The 25,976-nt window shown below is 50.3% G+C and overlaps 1 long non-coding RNA gene across 2 annotated transcripts in view; it reads right to left on the bottom strand.

The window, feature by feature from the left end:
• Positions 1 to 1,789: 1,789 nt before the first annotated feature.
• Positions 1,790 to 25,976, bottom strand: part of LOC130157716 (uncharacterized) — a 53,746-nt gene continuing 29,559 nt past the window's right edge. Inside the window, exons 4-8 of one of the 2 annotated variants that reach the window (XR_008824983.1) lie at positions 8,181 to 8,269; positions 6,699 to 6,749; positions 6,014 to 6,425; positions 4,580 to 5,423; positions 1,790 to 4,490 (exon numbers count right to left, since the gene is read on the bottom strand). This is a non-coding gene — a long non-coding RNA (uncharacterized LOC130157716). Of the gene's footprint in view, positions 5,424 to 6,013; positions 6,426 to 6,698; positions 6,750 to 8,180; positions 8,270 to 25,976 lie in introns of both variants that reach the window. The other variant, XR_008824982.1, reaches the window with a different exon arrangement.

Below are 25,976 nucleotides of genomic sequence, written 5' to 3'. Positions count from 1 at the left end.
CCCTGCTCTCCTGCCAGCCAGCATCCCCGTTAGTCGTCTGTTGAGAGGGTTTAAAAGGAAAATTGATAATTTGCTTTGAAAAGCCAGAAGTTCATGAATCCCATATGTGGAAAAAAAAGCTGTATTTATCAAGTAAAATTTAGAACTACTTTTTTATTTTATTTTGCAAAATCAAAATAATTTCTAGCCAGAAAGAGGGGTTTTACCCCATTTCTGCCTTCTTTTCTGACCATCCCAGCAAAGACCCTGGCTCTTGAGAATTTTGTATCATTTTCTGCCCAAATGCCCTGACACAGAGAAGAAAGCATCCATCCAAGAGCGTGCTGAGGCTTCCTGATCCCGCCCCCCCCGCCCCCCCCCCCCCCCCCCCCCCCCCCCCGGTGCATCACTGCTGGCCCGCTGGTACTCAGTTTTAAACCAGTTAGAGACCGGAGGAGGCACAGCCGGGAGCAGCACTTCCGCTGGCGCTTGCCAAGGCTGAGGGCAAGGACTTTGTTAGCAAGCGTACAGAGGCATAACCCCGGGCTAGGTGAATTTTCCAGTGAAGCAAGCTTTACCTAAATGCAGGCATCTGATAGGAGTTTCCCAAAAAGTTGCGGGATGGCTGGCGGTTGGGTGTCTGCCTTTCAGGCATGTGCACCCATCCTCCCCCTCCCCATCTCCATAGAGACACCGCTGTCTGCTCGTGCCTGCAGCAAGCTTTTTTCCTTTTTTTCTTTTATTTTCTTTTTTTCTTTTCTTATTTTCTTCCCCCCCTCCAGTCCATGTGTTTGCATGCAAATCACCCAAATTTCCTTCTTGTGAACACCACCTCTCTAAAAGTGGGCAGCCCAGGGGCTGGTTGAGAGCATCCCGATGGGAACGCTGGACCCACGGCAAACAGAGCGGGTCCAAGTGGGTCCATGGTGCAGGTGGAGCCCAGCTCTCCCCACCAGGCTCTGCCCTCCTGCTTCCCGGGAACAAACCTTTCCCCATGCCCACTCCCAGCATGACTCCCACCCTTCGCCAGGAGGTTTTGCAACCCCTCGCCTGCCTGTTGTCCGGGCAGGGCTCTCGGGACAGGTGCAGGCAGAACAGGGGGGTGGGGGGAGAGGAGACAAGACTGACCTTTAAAGTTTTGTCCCAGCTATGTCTTGCTGCTGAAAGCATACCAGCTTACACAAATAACTTTTGACCTCCGGCCCCCTCACTTGTGTCGCAGCATTGTGCCAGGAGCATTTGTCTCGGGGCTGTGACACATGGCCTTTTTGTCTGGGGGTGCGAGTGAAGGCTGGGGCATTGCAACTGCCTAGGTAGTGAGTTATTAGCATGCCGGCTTCTCCTTTAGCAGCCCCTCTTTGTGGATGCAGGAGTAGACAACAGAGAATGCAGCTGTAAAGGGAAGAATTAAAGGGTTATTAAAAAAAAAAGGGGGGGAAGAAAAAAGGGGGGGGGTGGAAGAGGGGGGAAAAAAAGGGGCTAAAAAAAGTTGCACTGCAGTTTTTCAGTTCTGATTGCAGGGAGGCATCTCTGCAACTGTCCAGCGGCAGAGTTAATGCTTTCATCCTGTGGAGCAGGTTTTCAGCAGGGGTAAATTAGTGGGGATGCAGTGACATCCATAGGGCTATGCTGAGTTACACCATTTTACGAGCTGACCCAGGCCCTGGGTGGGGGGGGGAATGGTACCAGTTTACACCAGCTGAGGGTCTGCCCTTTCAACATCACTGTTGTGAGAGTCACCACAAATCAAGGTCTCTAGTGACTGCACATCGGGCTCGTCTTATAGAAACACTCGATTTGCCTTGGAAAACGCTCCTGGTATTCGCCAGCATCCTCCATGCAAGCAGCCCGCGCCGGGGCTGCTGCAGACAGGAGTTATAGGGCCAATCTCGGCAGGCTGGTGTGATTCATGCCCACCCAGGAGGCAGCTGGAGGCATCCTTGCAAAGAGGAATGTGCCTGTTTTCAAGACGAATATGGTCTTCATAATTCAGTGAGTGTAATAAGACGCTAGCGAGGCAGCAGCAGTGAGGTGCAGGGGCTGCCCCCCCTCCTAAATCCCTAAGCGGGCAGGCACTGGAGCTACGAAGGAGGAATAAAGGTGCTTGGAGAGCTGACAGGGGAAAGCTGCCTTTCCAGCACGGATGCGAATGGCTGGGATAAGGCCAGTGTTTCGGAGGGCACGCTTCAGCCCTTCAGAAGCTGCAGGAGACACAGCCTCTCCTCTTGGCTTGCTGAAAGCCACAGGCATCTTCAAAGAGCTGGAGGAATAGGGGTTTACAAGATTATCCCTAAGCACCTGCAGACCTTTGTGAGCTCGGTCCATGACTCAAAATGATATGATTCATCTGTAACTTACACCCCAATTAGTCGCCAAGTGCTTCTGGTTTTAGCCACAGTGCATTGGCTTGGCCCCTGGCTCAGGCCACCGGGGACTGTGATGCCACGGTGGCACACGGTCAGCTCGCCGTCGCTTTGCCCCAGGGCAGCGCTGCTGCGCAGTGGGCTCCGACGGTGCTGCACGGTGGGCTCCAACGGTGCTGTGTGGCTCCAATGGTGCTGCACGGTGGGCTCCAACAGTGCTGAGTGTGGCTCCGATGGTGCTGTGCAGTGAGCCCTGATGGTGCTGCACGGTGGGCTCCGGCTGCCCCCCCGCTCGCCTTACCACACAGGTCTTCCCACCCGCCCTTTCCAGGCTGTGCATTATTTGCTGTTATTTTGCCACATGCCTCCTTTCCCATTTTTTTCCAAAATTAAACAACGTCATCATTTTCAGTCTCTGTACCAGGGCCCCGGTAAGATAACATTGGTTTTCATTTTCTCTGTTCTTCCTTCAGACTCAGAATATTCCTCAAAGACCAAACCCACTCCTTCTGAGCCCTCCAGGCACTCCGCTCTTCATAGAACACTGCTTTTCCGGGTCTCTCTAATATTTACAGCACCAGCCTTACGACATAAGCGCATAAGCCTCCTGTTATTTCTTTTTTTCCCCCGTTCTAAAAGGATTATTTCAAAGCCAATTTTTATAATTGCATCCCAGATAAAGAGCGTGTCCCCCAGGGGCGTTCAGTGTGGGGAGCAAGGAAAGCGTGGAAAGTATTGCATGCTTGCTCACCACAGCCTTCGGAGCATCCCGCAGCTCTTCCTGCCAGCTTAATAGCCTGGATGAAGCCCCACTTTTCCAAAGGCAACCTCCAGCTCCTGCTTCCTGGGACAGCGTCTTGCTAGGCAGTACTCTGGGCCATCTGAAATCCAGAGGAACCCTGCTGTGCAGCAGAAAGCAAACATTTCATTTGAAGGTGTCCCCCAAAAAAAAACTCTGAGCCACCACAGGCCACTGCTTGCATGATGACGGAAAATAAAGATTATTTCATAAAAGTCAGGTCCATTTAATTTTATAGCATTTAAGTCAGCGACAATACATCAGACAATTATATTGCACTTAATTCTCGGATAATGGAACAATGAAAGATGTATGTTTGCATTTTGTAAAATTAAACTGTATGCAGTTATTTATCTTTTACCTTAATTGTTTGAGCTTGTTTCTAATGTAAACTGTTGTAATTTTAAATAAATATAATAGAAAAAACTTTCCTAGGTATCGGAAATCCAGAGTAAATTTACTTTGCAAATAGGCTTTGTTAGGTATGTTTTATGCTGAGGATCTTGAACTGACACTTTCATTCAAAAATATTTTGAATACTTCAGCGGAGGCTCTATCCTTCCCAGTAGGTTGTGGAGAGGTCCAGGAGAGGGGGGAGCTGGCTGGGTGAAGGACTGCCGCTGAGACGGACCCCACAGCGGGCCCGCTGCGCTCGGCGGCCAGGAAGGTGCCAGGTGTGCCATCCTGCCAGGAGGGAGCTCCGTGCCCGAGGGCGGCCGCAGCCCTGATGGTCCTGGCTGCCCCAGCTCTCACCGACCTCCACATCGTTCTTCTACAAGAGATGTGTAAAGATAGGACCAAGGCATGGCGGGGCCTGTTGTACGGGTCCGTGTCATATGTGCTTTGGGTGGTTGAAAGCGAAGGACTCCAGGTCTTTCATCCTCCGTTGCACCGCAGCCAAATATTAATGGTTGGAAAACATGCCCAAGCGTGCCTTCGTGATGCCATCACGTATCTGAGTGCTCGCTTCAGTTTGGGCAGCAAATTTAGGACTCCCAGCAGCGAGCAACGATGTTAGGATAACTTTTTCAATAAAATCTATCATCATGCCATGTAAAATCCCAATTATCTGTACTGGGAAAGTACAGTTACTGCTTTGTAGCTCTTTGAGGAGTTTTAGAGATGATCTTGGTTAAGCCTAAGATGTTGATTAAGGAGGTGAATGCAACTGTTGACTTAGCCCTAAGGGGTTGTTATAAATGTGTCTGTTTGTTTTTCCAGTACCTCGAGGGAAGGCTCCAACAAAGGAAACTCGCTGGGTTGAAAGGTAACTCAAGTGATTAATGACATATACATTCAGCATGACGTCTTTATCATGGGGTGGTCTTATTGATTTCGAGTTGAGCAACCTGGGAAGTGGAAAAAGAGGTTGTAAAAGTGAAAGCCCGGTGAAAATTAATTAATTGCAGGAACAAAAGTGTCAGCCTTCCTCACATACCTGGAATTTGGCGGGCAGTCCCATCTTGCAGGGTACTTGCAGCAGCTCTGTAAATCATGACTGATTTTCTTTCATAGCGTGCAGTGATTCAAAAAAGCTAAAATAGGAATGCTGGGGTTGGTTTGGGCTTGTTAGCTGCATATGCCAAGAGGATTTTTTGGATGACTGCAGCCCTCTTGACAAAGGGAATTCATCAGGGGGAGTTGAAGCTGGGTCAGAGCGTCAGCACATGTGCCCATGGGTTGACTTGGACTGGTTAGCTCAAAAGCTTTCCTATGGTGGTCCCTGTTCCCAGTTCCTATGCTGTAACCATCCCTGATGCTCCAGCATGGCCACCGGGGTGGGACCGAGCTTGTACCCATCGCGTACAGGCACTTCCAAAATCTGTTCCCAAAGACCAGCATTATGTCCTCTAGGACCAGGACAACTTGACTCTGGGGTGGATGGCCCTGCCTGGCATGGATCGAGGATCCCAGACAGTCCAACGTTACCCTTGATTCCCCTGGTACCAGCTATGTACATGACGGAAACAAGAAGGTACTAGGAGGAAAATACCCTTGAACATCTGCTTTGTAGGAAATAAGAAAATTCTATGCAAATGAGGGACCCCATTGTCTCTAAGGTGGCATGAAACCATCAGGCATCCATCAGAAACTTCCTCTGGAGGCATCTGCTGAGCTGGAGCCCTGCTGCTGAGCCACCTTACTGAAGCTAAAATGATACGGCTGGTCCCTCCGCACCCCCTTGGTGGTGGCTGCTGCTCTTCTTTGCCTTCGGTTCCTTTAGATGGCACCATCCTCCTGTGCTGGTGCTGCTCTGGAGCCCATCTCAATTAGTATTCACGCTGCAAAAAAAGGAAAATTCCTTCATTACAGGGCAGTGGGTAGTGCAGCAGTAATTGAGGTGGTGTCAGCAACTCTGTTATAAGCCCTGGTTTCCACTGCGGGGGAAGGTTCACATTCACGAAGCTACAAGCCCAGAGCAGCCACCTTCCTCCTTTTTACAGGTATCGCTGGGCAGCACTGTGCTTCAGATACAAACTTCCCACGTGGCAGCCCAGGGGATCGGTCCTGGTTTTGGGAGATCGGTATGAGGTGTGAAAGCCGGTGGGGTTATGCCAGCTACAGGGCTGGGCTTTCTGCTGGGAAGAAGTGGGAATGGGCAGCAAAGGGCATCCCACACTGCAGGGCCCCATCCAGAGCCCACAGAGGTCCTGGGGGATGTGGTAAGCTGGACAGTGGGTGCTGGGGGCTTCAGTGAGATGTGCCCACCTGCAAGAGGTTGGGCCAGGTGGGTTTTGGCAGCACTCACTGGCCCCAACCCTCAGGTTGGCAAGAGGTTGGATGAGCAGCAGGAGGAGAAGCAGCAGGAGGGAAGGGGCTCTTTGGGCAGCTGGTAAATGCATACGGCCCTCTGCAGGGGCTGGGGACCCACCATGACCTGGCAAGCTGCTCCAGGGTGGCCTTGGTGTCCTCCGGGGCAGGCTCGAGGGTTGAGGAGTGCCTGGTCCCGTGCACACCACTTTCTGGGTGCTCTCTGCGGAGCTGAGGTTTGGCTGGTCCTCCCTTCAGCCGGCTGCTTTGGCAGCAGCCTTTGGAAAACCACCTGGGAGGGGGAGGATTGAAGCAGAAGATTTGGACCATCGTGGATGCGATGGGTCTATAAGGACCACCTTCACCCGAATTAATGGCACTTTCTTCATCAGGCGTCCTCTTCATTCCTGCCCTGGATCCGAATATCAGCAAATCCCAGATCCTCCTTTGGCAAAACCCACCTTTTGCTTTGCACTCTGGGAAGCAGGCTCTTGCCTTTCTCGCTGGGAAAGTGGCTCATCTCCGAAGAGCACCTGTAACATCATCATCGTTAGGGCCCACCTGGCCGAGCCCTCCCTCCTACCCTGCCAGGTTATGGCACAGAAAGAACAGGGATGACCTTTTGCAAAGAGGATAGAGCTGTGCCGAGTCACCTTCAGGAACAGAGGGCTTCAGAACAAGGGGAAGCCCAAGCCGGGCAGGTTTTGCCCAGGTTACTTGGGCTCAGAAAGATCAACTGAGTGAGTATCGCACCGAGGCAATTGCCCACCCAAGGAGATCCAGGGAAGGGCAGCGGGTGCCAATACCTGCGGTACTGCAAGCCCAACAGAGTGCAGGACCAGCTGTGCCAAGGGGCCCTGGGCAGGGAAGAAGAGGAAAGTCACAGTTTTATTTCTTTCAAGCACTTTTATCTCTCTTAAAAACAAAAAAACATGTTTTTTTTGAAAACATAGAGAAATAATCTCATTTGCGATTCAAAATTTAAGATAAATGTGGTCAGCACAGGAGCTGGGAACCCTGGGTCTTTCTCCCAGTAACTTTTTTCTCCTCTCCGGGAATCTTTAAACACAACATCAGAATCGACAACATGTGAACCTTCCTACCCAGCAGAATATGATATTCCCCAGCAAGGGAGGATGCATCCCCTCCTTCCTCCGAAAGGCGAAGTGCCCCCTTTTTGCTAAGTCTTGGCTGCCCTGAAACAATACAGCAGCAGGGAATTCCCGGGGTCAGCCCAAATCCCTTGTTCTCCCAGCCTGCTCCTGGCCCCCAGGAGCTGCAGCCTTGTTCAGGCTTTTAGAAGTGCAAATAATCTCTGTAAATGGGGGGAACAGATCAAGTGATTGGGCAGGAGCTCTCTCCCAGGGCTGTCCCAGGCAAAAGCTGCCTCTCCCGGCTTTTTCATCTGCTTTGGTTTATTTTTCCTGCTCCCATCCCCTTTTTTTCCCCTGTTTTCTATTGAGGTGTTAGCTCCGAAACAAGCGGTGCATTGGGGCTGTAGCTCCATACGATCTCTCTGCTCTATACATCAGGGGTCAAACCCAGGCTGACGGGTCCCAGGGCTCTGCCTCCGCACCCGTCCCTGCCCCGTGGCTCCCCAAGCGGGACCGAAACCATCCCCACTCGGTACCACAAGGCTTCTTGACTTGGCCAGGTTCATTACACGGATGCTCCTGAATTAAAAAAGGATCCTAAGCGTGTGCTGGGCCCAGGTAAACGGCAATTGCAAGATGTTAGCATTGCAGCCATGGAAGCATGAATCAGCTGCAAATACACGGTGCGGATGCCAGGGTCTGGGGGAACCGGTGTGTCACCCAGGCCTGGCGCATTGTACCCGTGTTCATACCACATGAGCGCTAAGGGTCCAGTTGTGGAGTAGCACCGACAGCAGAACAGTTCCTGCGGTTCACCCCTGGAAACGCAATTTTAGGCAGTCCAGATAAGCATTAAAATATAGATGTTCTTACTAACAAATAACCAAACCCCACTAACAACCCCATCTGCAACAAGACCAGCGACCCTGCACGAGTCGCCTTTATCTCCCTCTGCCTTTTGTTCGCCTCCAGCCTTTGTCTCCCCGAGCCCATGCTGCTCCTGGCGCGGCTGGTGCCTGGGCTCTGCCCGGAGCAGCCGCCAGCGGTTTCACCGTGCCCGGGGTGGGTACCGAGCAAAATCAACCCTCCTGCTCGCTGCCTGCTCCTTTCACATCGGTCCCGTGCCTTGCAAGCAGCTCTGCATTTCAGGGGAGAGCCCACGGCATCATTGCAATAGCTGATTCATTTAGTTACCTGAAAAATAGATTTTCCTTCCTCTTGCTTCTGTGTATCAGTTCCGATTACTTTCGTATTTGTTTGTTCAGTCAGTTTTGATCATCTCTCTGTTAAATACACAAAGTCATTCATTAAGCATCGCATTCCACATTTTGACCCTTTATTAGGCACCGCTTAGTTGATGTGGGAGAAAATCTCTGTTCCTTCCTGCATTTCTTTTCCTTTTGGATGATTTGACGGAGCAAGGGGGGAAAATCGCTCAGTGTAGTTTAAATAGCCTGGAAGTATTTCCATGCAGAGACAGAATCTCCATTAACCATTAAAGTTTCATATTTCTTCCCCACAAGTACGAACCCCAGGGCAGCAGAAAAGAAAGAAAGGGCTGTCAAATTACGTGTGCAACCTGAGGTACAGATATTTGTAGGTGACGTTGGGTAAAGGTTGAGTAAAAACTTAAGGGAAGTGAAAGAATAACAGCCAGAAGGTTTAAAAAAAAAATGTTGTAAAAAATCAAAATAGGGAATGTAGCATTTTAACTTTTTTTTTTCCCAAATAAATCTGCAGCACAGAGTTTGCAGCTCCTTGGATTTCCCCTCCAGCTTGCGGCTGGAAGAAGGAGCCGTGATTTAGGGAACGGCCTCGGCGGGGGAAGCTCTTTCCCTTTCCCACCCACTTGCCAGCTACAAAGCTGCAGAGATTTTCATTTCGGAGTCAATCGGAACAATTTTGTCCTGGCGACCCTGCTGTCTAACCCTGTTTGCTGAGTTACGCCGGGTTTGCTGACAACTTCTACTTGAGTAAATTGTATTTAGACAACAATATATTTCATTCAGGTCTTTTGCAATGTCTGGACCAAGGTCAGTTTTATATTCTACTGAAATCATAAAGTGACACTTGAGATAAACAGAATGTTTACTCTCTCCATGTGAGCTGAAGCTGATATGTAAATTTATCCTTATTCTGTCATCAAATTTGCATTTACCCTCTTAGTCAAACACTACAGGGTTCCAAATCAAACAGCTTTAATGGTGGTCAACCCTTTATGACCGATTGCCATATCAGAGAGAGAGAAACGGCAATTTAGATTAAAATGAAAAGAGTAACACAACATAACAAGCGTCATCCGGTTTGCCATAATTGGATAAACTTTTCATATGAGTGCCTGTGTTTGGATGCTCGGCTGCCTGGAAAGCAATTGCCGTATTCTCCCGGTGTTGTTCTAGTCCCTTTATCTGCCCCACACAGACCGTACTCACCTGTCATTATTTTTTTCTTCTGATCAAACAAGCCAAGTGCCACTAAACAAATTCTGGCGTGGGTTGGATTTTTTTTTTCTTTCCCCCCCTTACAGTCACATAAAAGAAGGGGGCTTGATTCACTGCAACAAGCCGTCGGGTTTCCTTCTATCTGTAAGGCTCAGGTCAGGCCGGAATAAAATGGGCAGGCTTGGCAGGGCACATCAGAAACCCAAAGGTGGGCTTTCAGGTTCAGTTGCTTTTTAATGAAGGAATACATTGTGCTGGCAGGCAGCTTGTTTCCAGGAATCGCAAAGCTGTGTGGTACGAATGTGGCCTGACACCACGGGGATGGGCTGGGGGTAAGGGCCTCGGGGCTGGAACTCCTGCAAAGTTCGACTGTAAAATAACAGATGGAAAAACTCAACCAAGGATGCAGGATGACAATAGAAATCCTCCAGGGAAAAAAAAAAAAAAAAAGGTATTTAGTGCCTGGGATAAATATGCATATAAAGATGGGTTTTACAAGGGGAGGGGGGTGGTTTCTGCGCCCTGAGCACCCCACGGTGCTGAGCTGAGACCCCACAACTTGTTTCATGCGTGCCTTGGAGCTGCACTTGCAGAGAAGGAGGATCTCTACTTCGTTAAATCTGCGCCCAAATTAAAAAAGGCTTTTTTGGTCACAGCTAACATTTTGGGGGGTGCTAACATTTTGGCTGGTGTGAGGAATGGAAGAGCAAAGGGGTCTGACGCCAGTGCCCGCACCACGGCAGCCCGGACAATGCCGCCAGAGTCCTGTCCCCAAAAGGCGCTCCCAGGATCTGCTGGGCAGGAGGAGAAAGAAAGGAAGAAAAGAAACAGAGGCATGTTCGGCCGCAGCTTTCGCTAGGTAACAGCAGGTTTGGTGCCTGGAATGCCGCCACTGCCGAACGGCTTCATCCAGCACCATCCAGCACCGCTGCCGCACCGGCGCCGGGCTGTGCCCAGCTGCAGCCCTCCCCTCAAAACAACCAACAGAAAAAAACCCAAACAACCACAACTAAGGCAAAGTAAGAGAAGACAGAGAAAAAGAGGACTAAGGGAAAAAAAAAAAAAAGAGAAGGGTTAAAAACATTTAAAGAAAAAAAGCAGGAGGAGAAGGTTGGCAGGGGGGAAGGAGAGAATTTTCCTTTTCAGCGTGGCTGTCAGACGGATATCTTATAGTGGGAGGGCTGGGAGGGAACAGATATCTGCCTCTCTCCGGAGCCTGCAAGTATTTCTGCCATTCATGAAGCCAAGGGATGCCACACACATTCTGTTTGTTCAACATAAGCAAACAGATTGTAAACTGGCTGATAATTTTTGTACTGACAATGTCATTTACAGCTGTCAGCCTTTTGTCTGTCATGTTTGCTTTATTCAAATATGAACCAAGTGGACCTCCCTTCCACCGCTTTCTTCTGCATTAAAATCACATCAATTCCGTTCCATTCTGTCTTATCTAAAATTCATTGGAGGCCAATCACTTGGATGAATGCTTTGGGGTTTCCATGGAGGCAAGAAGTCTAGTGTGGACTTCAGGGGATTAGGAAGTTTCAGATTTAAAGCCTTGAAGTGCACGTTTCTTTCACTTCTTTCTTTTGATTGCAGAGGAAGGGGAAGGGGAAAGAAAAAAAGAAAAAGAAAAATCAGGAAATTTCAAGATAATTTTATTTTTCGAAAGCGCCCCAGCATGAAGTAATGCCCCCGCTCAGCACATGTGCGTACGCATCTGGACGTGCTTGGCTGCCGAGCTTTTCCTTAAGCACAATTTATGGCCGTGATCTTTCCAGATGAGCTAAAAGGAGTATACTGTACCGGCATCTACCCCCCCAGCATCCTCAACAGGATGCTTGCCACCAGCTCCTATAATCAATTCAGGCCCATCTTCAATTAGATTGATTTGGATCCAGCTGCTTCCCATGGTGCTGCCCGCAGGTCTGGAAGCATCTCCCTTTGTTAATAGAGGTCACGGCACTTTGTGTTAAATAATTCACATCAGACTGTCTGTCTGTCTGTCTGTCTGTCTGGGGGCAGCTGCAGATGTTGCCCGTTGGTGTGGAGGCTGTGAGCCCCACACTCGCCCACGCACACACCTGTATCACAGACAGTTGTACGCGGAGGATATTTATTTTATGTTTGTTGCTCAAGCACTGAGCCGATGTAAATCAGCGGGGAGCCGGTGCAAGCGGGATGAATTTATGTTGACTTGTCTTGTTTTTATCTTTGAGGCTTCCAACATTATTTCTGCCTTGGAGGTCTGGGGTTTGGTGCTGGGCAGTGTTTTGGAGCTGGGTTTCCTGGGCTGTTTGGAAGCCAGACCCCTGCTGCCAGTCTCGGGTTAAGATAGCCAACAGTGGAAGTAGCCAGATCACAAACTGCACATAAATGCCTTGGTTTTACATATTGTGGGCAGAGAGGGAAAGGAGCTGTTTGCACAGGAGATCTGGGGCTGGGGAACACCCCTCCTGCTGTCCCACCGGGGAGAGGACACAGGTGACAATTAAAGTCGCTTTTTTCCCCACTTCGCTTCATCTTTCTTTCCCTATGCCCAGCAATTAAAAGTCAAGCCTCAAAGAAAAAAAAGCCCCAGACTGGTTTGGTAAGTATGAAACCTTAAAAAAATGTGCCTTTTATTTACCTTCTGGGTCCTGAAACTCAGTAAGTGCTCTTGAAGCACAGCTTGGAGCCCCCACGGCCACGGCAGGCACAGAGGCAGAGCCGAGCTGCCAGCACAGCACTCGTCCCCTGGCCTGGGGGTGACATGCCTGCTGAGCTGCCCCAGCTCTCCTGGCACTCCTGTGGTGATGGCCATGGCAGTAGCAATGGCGATGGCAACAGCAAGGATAGCAATGGTGGTGGTGACGCAATAGCAATGGCACTAGTGGCAACAATGGCAATGGTGATGGTGACAGCAATGACATTAGCAATGGTGATGGCACTAATGATGATGGCAATGGTTATGGTGACGGCAATGACAAGGATTGTCTCGGGCAGTCCCACAGCTGCTCCCGGCAGCTGAGGTTCCCCTACGAGCCCATCGCCTGCGACCTTCCCCCTCTCCTCCCACCAGTCCATGCAATGAGACTTGTCAGGACAATCTGGTTCTGGCCAGGTTTTGGGGAAGGGTGAAGGGTTTCCCTCTGCCAGCCCTGTGCCTGTGGCTTTCTCGGAGCTCCACAAACTACATCTCAGTCAAAACTAATATTGCAGTGACCCTCCTCCCTGATGCAGATTGAACAGAGAATGTAAATGCCATATCTATCAATCCAGCCAGCTTGCTTCTCCTCCTCGATACCTCCCTATAACCCCACTTACGCGTGAACTCAGCATTCGGTCAATAAAGCCTACACACACCTACAAATACACAACACACATCAACAAACAAACAAGCCCAAGCAAACAAAACTAATCAAGACATTTCTCCTAGCATCCAAGAAGGAAGGGAAGGACTAGTATTGCATTTATGATTTCTGCTTGTGAGTACTGCCAAGCCACCCGCATACCAGGGGTGGGATGTGCCCTGGACAATACTGAAGGTCCTTTCTGGGATTTCTCATGGCCCTTGCCTTCAGCAGCAACGTTCTCCATCATCCAGCCCTATGCAGAGGTGATGCTTTAGCAGGTGGTGGGATCCAATGCTCTTCCCTGTCACATTTACAGTTTGCTCGTTACATTCACATTCAACTAAGATTTATAAAATGACCCAAGAGGACGAGGAGGTGGGTCTCAAGTCTGCCCACCCATGCAAACACCCTTCCACCCTGAAATTGCCAGGCAGTGGCCACGCTCAGAGGTGACGCACCACGTCAAGGATAGGTCATGCAAAATCAGGACAGGAGCTCTGGTGCTCACAGCATCAGGGATTGCTTCAAGAGGACCAGCCTGCAGCAGCAGCAAGTTTAGAAAATGTTGGAATAAATGAGCACCGCAAGGGAAAGCTTCAAGGAAAAGTGCCCTGAGTGTTACGAAATATTTACAAACCGCTTTGGGCTTGACAGATCCTTTCCGAAGGCTCGAGGATTGTTTGGGGGAGGGGGGGGGAAAGTCACGTGCTCACCACCTTATGACTGCTGTCCCCAGAGCATCTGCCCTGGGTTGCTGTTGCAGATGAGGCTGGGAGGGACCTTAGGTGCGATGCTCATGGTACCCACTGCACCTCTCCCCCGTGCCACAGAAAACAGGACTAGGGGTGGCGGTTTAGGAGCCTGGGGGTTTTGATGACTTCAAGCACTTTGGGGCTATGGATAGGGAAGGTAGGGGTAGCAATGAAGTCCTTGTAAAGCTAAAGGTAAATTCATGCCCATCTCAGACTGGATCAAGTTTATGCAGTTGTTGGGCTCTGTTCCAGGTCAGGACCATGAATAACTGGGATGGGGGACGTGGGGCCCCCGTGTCCTGCGAGAGGGGCTCAGTGTCGGCTCATGTCCAGGGGAGTAGCTGCAGGGACCAAGGCACCAACGCCATCCTCTGAATGAGCTGTCCTTAAAACAAATCTGAAGTCTTAAGTTCAGTTTGTGCATATGATGCTTCATATTTAGGATTTGCCATTATTTCCCTCCTTCCCCTCCCCCCCCCTTTCTCCTCTTTTCCTTTCCACAGCTCCTCCAACTCAGGAAACTTTGGAAATGACAGAGATTGTTCCCTCGTAACCCTGGTGCATTTAAATGTTTTAAAATCCCAGCGATGGAGTTGCTGATGGGTTTTGTTCCCTTGCTGCTCTGGCTCATCTTCCTTTCAAGTTGGGGTCTTTTTTCAAAATTACAAAAGGAAAAAAAGAAAAGGAAAAAGTGGGAAGGAGCTTTTCCCCATCATTTGTCTTGCTGCATATAATAGCGGAAAAGAATGGGGGGAGAGAAGAGGAAACTTTTCCTTTGTTTCAATAATGTCTCATTTCAATTTGAAACAAAACTCAATATGCGTGTGTGCTGCTTTATAAACTCCAAACCTAAGAGAAAATAACAGAATGGAAATGTCCCCCTCTACGGATGCTAGCTTGAGAAAAGGGCTTTGAACCCGCTCAGGCTGAGCGTGTAGTTTTGAAGATGATGACAGGGGTATTTCTCCAAGCACAGATTGCTCTGGTCTACCCCAGAACGGTGTCAAAAGTCCAGGAAATCATTAAATTCTGTTGCTCTGGTGCAACCCACTGCTCAAATACTGTCTCTTTGGAGAAGCTGTTGTTTGTACCAGTTGTACCGTTTCATTTCTAATCTTTGTTTCCAGGTACCAACAAGCTGTTGGGATGCCATGTGACTGGGCAGAGCAGCACTAGACACTGATGTCTGTGCCTCTGGACCTCCTCACCTCCTTCACCTGCTCACGGCGTGCTGGGACACGGCTGCTCAGCATGATAGAGAGGGTGGCTGCTGCTGGAGCCACTCCACTGACACTCCACAACCAAGGCCAGAAACAGGCCGATAACGATGGGATTCAGCATCACTGGGGAGATGCCATGTGGTCCAACACACCCCAAAACCTGGTTCCAAAGGTTCTTTTGCCCGGCAGGACCCTGCAGGGCATTTGGTAAGACCCTGCCCTGGCTTTGACAGGCTTTAGGTCAAGACTTTGCTCTGATAACGCTCCTCACCATCCTGCCTGCCCAGATTTAAAAGCCTGTCCTCCACTTCAAGTCTTGAAAAGCCTTGGCTTCACTTCTGCAGCCGCTCAGCCTTGGGGAGAGGGAACAGATATCTCTGAGTCTTTCAGAAAACCCCTGGTTGATTGATAGCTTTCAGCCGGCTGGGTCCTTGACAGCCATGAGTGATCCCACAACCACAAAGAGTTACAAAATCAACCAAAAATAAAGTTTGCTCTTTTTAAATTTTTTTTCCCTTCCTTTCTTTCTTATTTCTTTCTTTTCCAAACAAAACCACAGCAAACCCTGCTCAGCCGCTGGGACGGGCTGAGGGCTCAGCCACATGCCGTACAATACCGCCCGTACAATCCAGCTCCACAATTCCTGTCCACTCCTGGGATATTTACGACATATCCCACAGTTGTCATGTCAACACGACAAGCAAGGGCGGCCTTAAATCAAGCTGTCAAGGGGCCAGAACAGTACTGCTATGCAAAATAACGGCACTGACTGACACTAGGCATTGCATCTGTCATTTGGGGAGGTTTGCGGCTGCTCCCTTGCTACGTTTGGGTTGGTCCTTTGGAAGAGAAATAGGGCAGGGGAAGAATAGCAATGAGATGGTGAAGAAGGCCTTTTAAAAAAAAACAAAAACAAAAAACAGAAATATTAGAGTTCATTGGAGTATCAGGTGGTTATTTTCCTTTGGGTGGGATTTGTTGTGTGCATGCTATGTGCGGCGGATCCTCCCAGAAATGGTGCAGCCACATCAATAATTCTGATGTTGAGCCTGGAAGATGTTTAGCACCAACCACCACAACTTCTTCACTCAGTCCACACTCCCCGGACAGCTGCAGCTGGGAGCTCATCTTCCTCCTCACCCTGCCCAAAGCAATCTTCCTCCCTCGCACCTGAATTTTGTCAAGCACTTGGGGCAGCAGCTATCAAAGAAGTACATTTTTATTGTAGCCAGCTGGCTTCCCCAAGGAAAAGGAGCAAACACGCTGATTCGCAGGGTGGCTGCCCATCAGTTCCTGTAATAACTCCGGAGGCAGCAGGGCTCTCACGTAGATTGCGCTCCTTCAAGTTTTGTGCAAATACATTAGCGGGCTGGAGGAGGGGTTTGCCAGGGAGCGGTGGAGATGCTGCACTGGGAGAGCATCCCCATCACAAGAGGAGCTGGGAGCTCATTCCAGGGAGAAGACTAATATACATTCATACAACTTTTAAAATTTTTTTATGAGAAGAAGAAATCTGCACTTCAAGTCCCCTGCCCCATAAGAAAAGGCAATTTGGGCAGAATATTTCATTAACGCTTCTGAAGCACAAAGGTTAAAAGAGGAGCTTATAAGTTTGTTAAATACATGAGGACATACAAAACCCTTCTGCATTCACCCAGCGTGGGAAGTGTCATATTTTTTAGTGCTGGAAATCCATTTAACCTTTAATCAAGCTAAGCTCGAATGTTTGAAAACAGACTTTCCGATACATACACCATAGGTATCACCTGCATAGGTGGTGGTTACGTTTACTGTGACTGTACTAATTTCCATTCTAGTCATTGTGAAATGGTTTCACTCAGAGGGTACTTATGCCCTTAAACAGTTTAGCGTACACTCGAGACTGGTGCCGTGCCAGACCCGGGCACCTAAACCCCTACACTCATACAACATTTTCGCAGAGCAACTGATTATTCCACATCCGCCCATCACCGTTCCATATATTTTGCTCTGCAGCATCACTAGGGAAGGAGATGACAACCCAGGCGGGCAGGAGTTTTGCCTTTGCTGGCTATGACCCCTTGCAAGCCTTTGCCGCTGCTCTGCAGGCAATGCTCACCCCCTCTCCCCACAGCTTCGCATTCACTTATTAAATCATGGGCAAGCCGAGGAAATCAGCCCGGGTGGTAATTTGCACCATTAGCTGAGGTGATAAACTGAGCGGGGGCGGGAGGTAAGGTGGGGACAGACAGAAAGGTGTAAAGCAATTAGCAGCCTTTTCAGGAGCCCTCTTCCCTATGTTTGCTGCAGGGGAAGGTTCCTCCAGCTGCTGCCGAGGGGAGCACAGGTCCGACCGCTGCTTCAGCCCCAAGCAAGGGCAGAAGTTGGTCCCTAGCACTTTCGTCAGGCTTCATGTCATGCGTGTTTTGGCTTTCCCCACCGTACTGCCGATAAACAGATGGCTTCATAGGCCATTACAGCTTTGGGTGGCTATTTTGCGAGCATGCAAATGATATTGCTGTGTTGCATAGCGTGGTTATTTACTGCTAATTGCTAAGCTGTCGATCATTATTATATTCTGTGGTGACAGGGTCTGTATTTGCATAGTTTAAGCTACCCATCCTATCTAAAATTAGCATGTGGCTTTTTTAAAAAAAAAAAAGTTATCAGTGTTAAAAGAAACCATCACAGAATTGACTGGGGTAAAATATCTCAGCGCTTTTTTGTATGCATACACCGACACTTATCTGCGAGGAGGATGAAAACCAGCACGATCTGACTGTGAAGTTTGCAAACAACGTCCCACCCCAGGGTCTGCATCACATTTCCCTTTGTGTCCTGGCTAAGGGCACGGAGAGGATCACAGACCCCATCCTCGCGCTGTTTACTTTGGGAACAATCAGTAATGTATGAATAATAATGCCACCCTCTGACCATGACTAATTGAATTGCAGCATGCTGCGGAGGCAGGCAGAAAGCTTTGCTCCCCGCTAGTCTATCAGCGTTGTTTTTCAAGTAGCAGCAGACAATGATTGATGCTGATGCGCTTTCAAACAAGTCGCCTTAAACACCTAATGCTAGCACGCATGGACCTGCAGCTCGAGCCCCTATTAAAGGCAAGCTTGGATTTATCCATTTATTTATTTATTCCATCAAAGGTTCTTCTGAAGGCTGACTTTTCCCCTCGGACAAGGTCCCCTTCACAGCAGCCTCCCAGCGTGGAGCAGCCCCGGAGCAAGAGGGGTTTACTCCAGTGCTCCCTGCTAGGCTGCGCCATTAGCATAACGAAGCCCAGGCAATCAGATCTGGCTTTCTGCAGGGATACAGGGAAAGGCAGGGTGGCATAGCTGCCCCTTCCCAATGGAGAGCTGCCGGCTGGCAGGGCCAGCCCTGAGCATCCTTCTGCTGTGGTGGAAGCAGAGGGAGAGGGAAGGGGTGGGGCGTGAATTTTGCTTTAATATCTCTATGTCTATGCCTGTTTACCCGTCTGTCTACACAAGAGGCTGAGAGCACAGCTCAGAAATACAGAGGCAAAACCAGAACTGATGGAAAAAAGCCAACCACGCCGTTACAGCCACTTAGCACAAAAGGAGCATCCAGGACTCCAACCTTTCAGCTCAGCACCAAAGGGAGCTTGGGAGTGATGCTACTCATGCTACCTCTCTGCTCTGGGAACCTGCAAAAAAGTGCCCAGGAGAGGAGCTCCACATGGAGCATCACTGCACTGGAGGTGGTGTTTTCCCCCTCAGCTCCAAAACCATCCTGATTTCTCCATCCCAGATTGGTTCCATACTACGATGCAGATAATGCCAATAGCAGCAAGGCAAGCTATAGCAACTCCATCTCCCCGGGCAGCATCAGCAGAGGACACAAGTGGGACGTGCATTGCAGCAGCAGCTCCCATGCCTGGGGCTGTGGTCCCCAGCCTCTCAGTTCAGGGTCCTGCCCCAGTCCCATGGGGCCTGAAAAAAAAAATGAGGATTTGTGCCCAGGGTGGCTGGCCCAGGGTTTTATTCGGCTCCCCTCAGCACACACTTCAAGTTGGCTCCCTCGCCGTGCTGGCGAGGCAAGTGTCCAGGCTCAGCCCCGTGCGGGCAGGATATTTTATTTGATTAAAAGAAGGATGGGAAGTCCATTAAATCCTTTCTTTAGCAATACGATTAAATAAAACGTAAGTGATTTATTTTCTCCTTCTGTATTTGGGTTTTCAGGGCCTGGGTGCCAGCCGCTGGGGTCGGCTCCAAATCTCAAGCGCTGGCCTTGTTTAGGAGTCAACAAAAGCCGTGTTTAGCAACCGAAAGCCAAACGGAAATCTGTACTTTGGACCAAGTCTAATGATCGCTCCTCAGTGGGATAACAAGTCTTGTGTCAAAAGCTTTTGCTAAGCTTCACCTCGAAGCTTTTTCCAACTTTTTTTTGGCTGTTGCCATGCAGAAAGCGTCGCAGGGCAGCCAGCAGCGTGGGCACAACCGCTTGCCCCCAGCCCTGCCACGGCACCACTGCCTCAGCATCCCGCTGATGCCCCTTTGCCGTATGCCTCGAGGCACCCCGCCAGCTCCACATGGGCCCCTGCAAGCACCCAGGGGCAAAACCCTGGGAGAAAACAGCTTTACTTCCCACCTGGAAAAGGGGTATATGGAAGACAAGTCCAGCTGGTTGCCGGAGCCTGGTGTGGGAGCACCTTGTCACGGAAGCATCGCAATGCCAGGTCCCTGACGCCTCGGTGGAGCCAGGGATGCGGCAGAGCATCTCCATCCCAACCGGCTTAGCCAAGATCTGCTGTTTGCATTGGAATAATTTGGCTTTAACCCTCCTTCCCAGAAAGACATCGCGTTTCGGGCTGCAGCAAGCGGCGCCCAGGCAGGAGCTTGGCCCCCAAAGTAGCATCCCTGCCGGCACGGCCCCACGAAACTCGGCGCAGCGGGGCCCTCGCATCGCCCACACTATATGTACACTTGGTCAGGCTGTGTAAACTTTGACATGTGGATGTCAATCTTTCTCATATTTGCAGATGGCTTTATCAGAGCATGATTAGTTTCTAGAACAAATTTGAGCAAAAGAAAACATTACCTACAGTATGTAAGCCAACAGACCAGCTAGTTTTCAGATTTGTCTATTTACATGGGCACTGGGTGTTTTGCTAAGGCTCTCTAAAAGTGATGGTAATTGAACAGTGCCAGTGTGTTAGTAGAAGCTGATGAGTTGTAAAGGTTTTATAAACAACCACGGTGGATTTGGCTATAGCCTTTCGAGTAATGTTTGTTAATCTCGCTGAGCAAGTGTGCACCTAACACAATGTAAATACTCCCGAATTTGGAGGTGTCAATAGTGTAACTTTTACTGTTTGTAAAATCATTCTCTGATATCATCAGTAAGTTTACCAAACGTCCCATGGCCAAATATAATAAAAGCTTAAGTAAGCGCTTGCAGAGGAATAGGGGAAAACATGTTTGCTGTTTTTATTTCTGCTGCCTGTTTGTTAAAGGATCACAAGGAAAATAGGGCGGTGGCTAATAAATACAGTCATTATCCCTATGCCTTCGGAGGTATCCGTGGGTCTTCCCGGTCACTTCCCAGAGAGAGCAGTGCATTTGGATGGCTTGGGGTGATGTGCCAGACCTGCTCTGGCATTTCCAGGGGAATCCCTGGGCAAGGCAGGCGCCTGATGAAGCCGTCTCTGCCGTTTTCTTTCTACTTGCTTGCTCAGCAATCACATTATCCAAACACAGTCACGGCTCTGCCAGGAGGAAGCCGCTGCTGCAGCACCAGGGAAATGCCGAAAATTCATCCAAAAATGGCATTAACCACTAGAGGGCCCAAAAATTGTGCAGAGCAACCCAACGCACTTTCTGGAGGTCTTTTTCCTCTGTGGGGAAGTAACTCTATTTTTCCTCTTTTTTTTTTTTTTTTTTTTTTTTTTTTTTTTTCCTCCCCTGCTAATAAAGAGGGACCTGAAAAGGAGAAGCAAGGTATGTGCGAGAGAAGCTGGCGCCGGGGTTAATAAACAGCCCCCATGGCTGGAAGTATTGATGGCAAAGGGAGATGAAATGGCTGTGACATTTAAAGGAGGAATTTGTGAACCACAAATATGAGCATGACTGACACAGCATGGCAGCACATAAAATCAATACAAATAACCTAAACCTTAATACCTTGATCCTGGGGAAAGGCATCGCATTACCAGGGACTTGGAGGAGCGGCAGCAGCCCTGGATGTGCCTGCTGGGTGCTATAGACTGTCTCGCATAGAGGCACGGGGGCAATGACAATTAGGATGCTCTTTAGGAGGGAGGCTTTCCCCTCGCTTCCCCCTGATCTTCGAGGTGAAACATGGAAGAGGAGAGAACAGCAGCAGAGCCTAAGGACTCCCTTTGCTCTTCCTTTTCCCGAAACACAGGGCTCATTATTCAGTTCAATATATAAAGGCAGGTTTTCTAAGGAGATCATCTCCTTCTCCATTCCTTAAGCAGTGGGGTCTGGGGGAAGATGAGTGTTTCACCTTCGGGGAGGAGAGGTTTGATCTCGCTCCAGGTATTAGAAACATCCAGCCCCAAGGACGGCTGCTAAGCCATGGAAAAATCAGACCTCGAGAGCTGTGCCTGAGGCACCGCGTACCTGTTAATAGCAATCGCGGCTTGTGCCGACGCGCAGCAATGTAGGGTGCAGGCACAGCCAGGGCCAGGTGTCTGTCCGCTGCCCCTGGCTCTAGCCCTGCTGTGTCACCGGGAGTGCCTACCTGCCACCCACCCAGCTGCCCAACAGCCACGGGGGCGGCACAGGCCAGGGCCGGGGCCATCTGCCCAGCCATTCAGGCCATACTCCCCATCCTTATCGCAGAGCAAACCCCAGCAGCAGCACCCGGCCGGCAGCAAGGGCCAAAATCCGCCGACCAAGCATGGGGTGGAACCTGCACCTCCCCACGCTGTGCCACGGGGCTGGTGTGAACACTGCCAGCTCTTCAGCTCACCCTGCACTAACCCTTCTTGACTTTTCTAGACCTGGAGGAACAAAAATTCTGAGGATGTGCTGACCCCAGGGCTGTGCTCCCCAAGGAGGCTCAACAGGCGAGGGGTGGATGGATGGATGGATGGATGGATGGATGGATGGATGAGCACTAGCAGCAAGAGCCCTCCACAACGCAGTCTTCCCAATGCTGGGAACCACCGAAACCCACCACAATGCCTGGGTAAAAGACGGAGACAGTGAAAAGGTGAAAGCAGCCATCATCATCATCCGAGCCGTGTTTGTTAATGTGTGTACAGAGGAACTCTGTTTGTTTGTAGGTCCTTAGTAGAAGTGTGTCTAATGTTGACTTTTTGAGTCTAATATTGTTTGAATTTTCTATCATGAGCCTAAGCCACACTACCCGAGTGCTCTTGCCCTCCCATGTTTGTATGTTCATTATCTTTTAAAAACGTCCTGGAGTAGCAAAGAGCTGAGCGGGTCTCCCGGCCACCCCCACAGCACAGGTGGGCTCCTCCCTCCCCCAGGCTAGGCTTGCATTAGCCACCACTGCTGCAGCCTTTGCCACCCCCCCGCAAAGCAGGGCTCCTGCCAGGCTAACCTGCACCCAGCTGCAGGCAGGGACCCTGCCTGCACGCTGCCAGCACAGGGCTTGTCCCCCTGCCGGGTTCAGCCCGGGCCAGGGCCATGCTTGTTTTCACAGTCAACAGAAAACACGCTGTTCTAGCCAATTCTTCACTAATCTTAAAGTAAATACGAAGCTCGGGCACATCTCTTATCCATCCACACAGCTCTTTTAAGGTAAAAGTTTACCATGCCCCCCGATATCACTAGGGCTAGGGGAATATTCCAGCCCTCAAACCCGGCGTGATGTAATCCCTCAGCCCTGCAGTGCTTCTGCAAAATTAGGAATTGCAGCCCCCATAGAGGGGCAAAGCTTTTAATCGCTGTGGAAAAGCTGCCAGGCACTTCTGCTGGGCACCCACTGTCCCATCCCACTCCCAAGGGCCAAATTTGCTTTGCTGATGCTTTGCTGCTAACAACCAGCATTCAGAAAGGACTCCATGAAACTAATACCCAATGATGAAATGACCTTTATGAGGACATAATTACAAAAAATCCTGGATGGATGTAATTTTTACTTTCCTCCTAGTTTTTGCAGCTGTAAAAAAACCCAGACAAAAAAAAAAAAGGGGGTGGGGTGGGCGGGGCTGTGGATAAAGCTTACTTTTCTCCAGGTGAATGTGAGAGGCTAGTTACAGAATGGCATGACTCTGGAAACTGGCATTTTAAAATAAGCAAAGTATGCAAAAACCTGAGAATTGCAATGACTTCTATAGCCACAGGCACTACTGCAACTCTTGCATTGCCAAGCTGCACACCGCGGGGGCCCAGAGACAAGGTCCTGCCAGATGCAGGGGAGAAAACACCTCTTGTGAAAAAGGGGAGTGCAGAACCCCGAGGGAGGACACAGCGGGGGGGGGGGGGGGGGGAGCGGAGGGCAGGCACGGTTACTGGTTAACAGTTGTACTTTGGACTTGCTGGTGCCAAAGCACCCCCCCCCCAGCCCTCCCTGGCCAGCACCTGGTGGCTGGAGGCCACTGGCCTTCGGCCATAAATATGTGGTGCCACCAGCCCGGGTGCCAGACGAAGCCCAGCATGTCCCCCTGTTGCGGCCAGAGCCCGTACATAAACATCCATAGGGAAAAAAAAATCCAGGGAGAATACAGTTCCCAAATATGCAACTAGATATTCCAAAGAGAAAATGCAGGGGTTTGAGTAAAAGCAGAAAATCAGCACTTCTAACTTACAGCACTTAAAGCTGTGCCTATCCCTCCAGCTTGCCACTGCCATCCCATATTTCAGGGGCCAAAGGATGCCTAAGCAAGAACACTTCAAACCGAGAAAGCGTTGGTATGGCAGGGTCCATCCCCCTAGCCTGGGGACCCGCAGCTCCTGTGCCCCCCAAGCCTCTGTCCCCAGCCCCACGCGCTTCTTGGCCCTGAAATCCTGGCTGCCCAGCAAGCAAACACCAGCTGCTCCCAGAGGGACACACACACACACACACTATTTCTGTGCATCCCTTTGTGGTCTGTGGTCCGGCATCAGGATCATAACGGCCTTAACGTGTCTCACCGGGTCGAGAATGGAATGCAGGCAATAATACCTCCCAGGCACGGAAATGGAAGGGGAAAAAGCACCAAGACAATAGGAATATAAGGATATTTCTTTTTTTTTTTTGTGCCACACAACAAAAGCTGCTGCCTGTAAATTACTGTTGTGAATAAGAGACTAAAGCAGGTGCTTAGAGAGCAGCTGTCACATAAAAGCCAATATTTAAAGCCATTACGTTTACATTACAATCATATTTACCTTTAACGTCTTCTGGGTATTATTAATTTCCTCCATTATCGCCTGGTTTAATGTTTTATTTTACATAACGAGGCTTTTACCCCTCAGTGGGGTCCCTAATTGCTCCCCACCACTGCCTCAGTGGGGAAGGTGCAGGAGCCGGCACCTAGGACAGGCATTTTCCCAGCAGCTCCATCCCTCCTGGGGCAGCGGGATGCAGGGATGCCGCCACTGCAGACCCAGACTGCCCACGCCCTGGGTCACTGCAGTGAGACAGCAAGGGCCCTGCTGGCCATGGCCAGGTTATTTGGCCAGGAACCCCTCCAAAGTGGCTGGGCACCAACATTGAAGTCAACGGGAACCCACCAGGTCTTACCGCGGCCCCCGCCCCCACAGACCCACAGGCTGCCAGTGCCAAAAACTGCAACCGCCCTGGTCCCACTTCCATATGCCACAGACACAGAGCGGGAATAGATAACAACATCTGTGCACACACACAACAAAAAAACAACAACAAAAAAGCAGTCTCAAATTTTTTCAGTCATTGAAAGCGGGTTTTGAGAGGGGAAGCACACGCTTGGTCCGCCTGTCTCTCGAGAGAGGGCGGTTTGGTGAAAGCGCCACAGACACCTGTGGTACAGCACGCAGGGGCTGCGGGAGGAGGGCTTTGTCAGCCGGTTTTTCTTTTTCTTTAACTGTAGTCTTTCATCTTTCAAGCAGAGAATTTATTGGCTTGCTCTGCCATCCCAGATTATTGAAAACCCTGGCTTTTTTTTTTTTTTCTCCATGGGAAGAACAATCCTTGGTGAAGGGGAAAGTATCTTAGGAACAAGGCGAGCGGGTAGTTTTGAAGGGAGGAAAAACCACCTCTTGCAGGCTGATGCAAGTGAAACCCCAGGTGCCCCAGCCTGCAGAAAGCCACCAACAGCCCCGGGGAGCAGGACTTGGTGGTGGCACATTGCAGAGGGGTGTCTCACCTGTCCCTCCCGGGAGCACAGGGCTTTGGGGACCTCGTCCAGCACCGCATTTACAGGTGCACACACCGCTGAACCGCTGGGTAATCCCATTAGCCACCTAAATAAGGGCCTGGAGGGGAAGGTAACCAGTGTCTGTTTAGCAGGATGGAGGGGCTGCAGCAGGACTAGGCTCCGCAGGGATGCCTCTCCACCAGAACAGGGAGTACTGGGGGTGTGAGAGAAGAGAGGGCTGATAACCCGCCGTGGTCGAGCTCAGTCCCACGGGGGTGCTGGGTCAGGGGACCCATCCACGGGAGACAAGGCAGCACCAAACCCCTGGCTCCCACACTTTACCACGCCACAGGGGTGGGGAAAAACCAGCATTCCCATGAAAGAACATGCCCTAAAGGCCCGTGCTCGGATGGCCCTGGCCAGAAACCCCATACGGGCACCACAGCCTGAACGGTGCACCGCTCGCGGCTGCTCCCGGCGGCAGGGCAGCCTCCCGTGCCAGCTGCACCTGAAACGGCTCAGCCAGGACCCGGGGCCCCGCGGGACCAGCCAGCCGCCTCGAAACGCACAGTGTAAGTACAGTATATTTCCGTTAAATTATGGGCACTCAGATTAGCATGTCCTTGTCCTTGCTCTGATAAAGGAGCCCAGGGGCTGGGTTAAATTATAGGAGCAAATCAAGCCTTCTTTTGATTCTGACCCTATAGACACAAGAGTCCCAGAGGGTCCCAGTTTTCTTCTGCCCACTTGCCTTTATTTATTGCTAATTTCCCCTACTACAATAAACACGTCCAGGGTCATCTGATCCCCATACTGTTGGCATTTTGTAGACGACATAAACCATGATCGGCCGGCGGCATTCCTGCTCCCTGGTTGCTGCGAACCAACAGAAAGTCCTTTATGAACTGGATGGGGAGACAGAGGGTGTCAGAAGGAGCAGGGGCTGCTGAATGGATGGCATTTCTTTCTCCCTTTTCAGAG

The sequence above is a fragment of the Falco biarmicus genome, chromosome 12 (genome assembly GCF_023638135.1).
Source record: "Falco biarmicus isolate bFalBia1 chromosome 12, bFalBia1.pri, whole genome shotgun sequence".
Classification (NCBI taxonomy): domain Eukaryota; kingdom Metazoa; phylum Chordata; class Aves; order Falconiformes; family Falconidae; genus Falco; species Falco biarmicus.
Note: the sequence above shows the minus strand (reverse complement) of the source record. Positions and strands in the feature narration are given on the sequence as shown.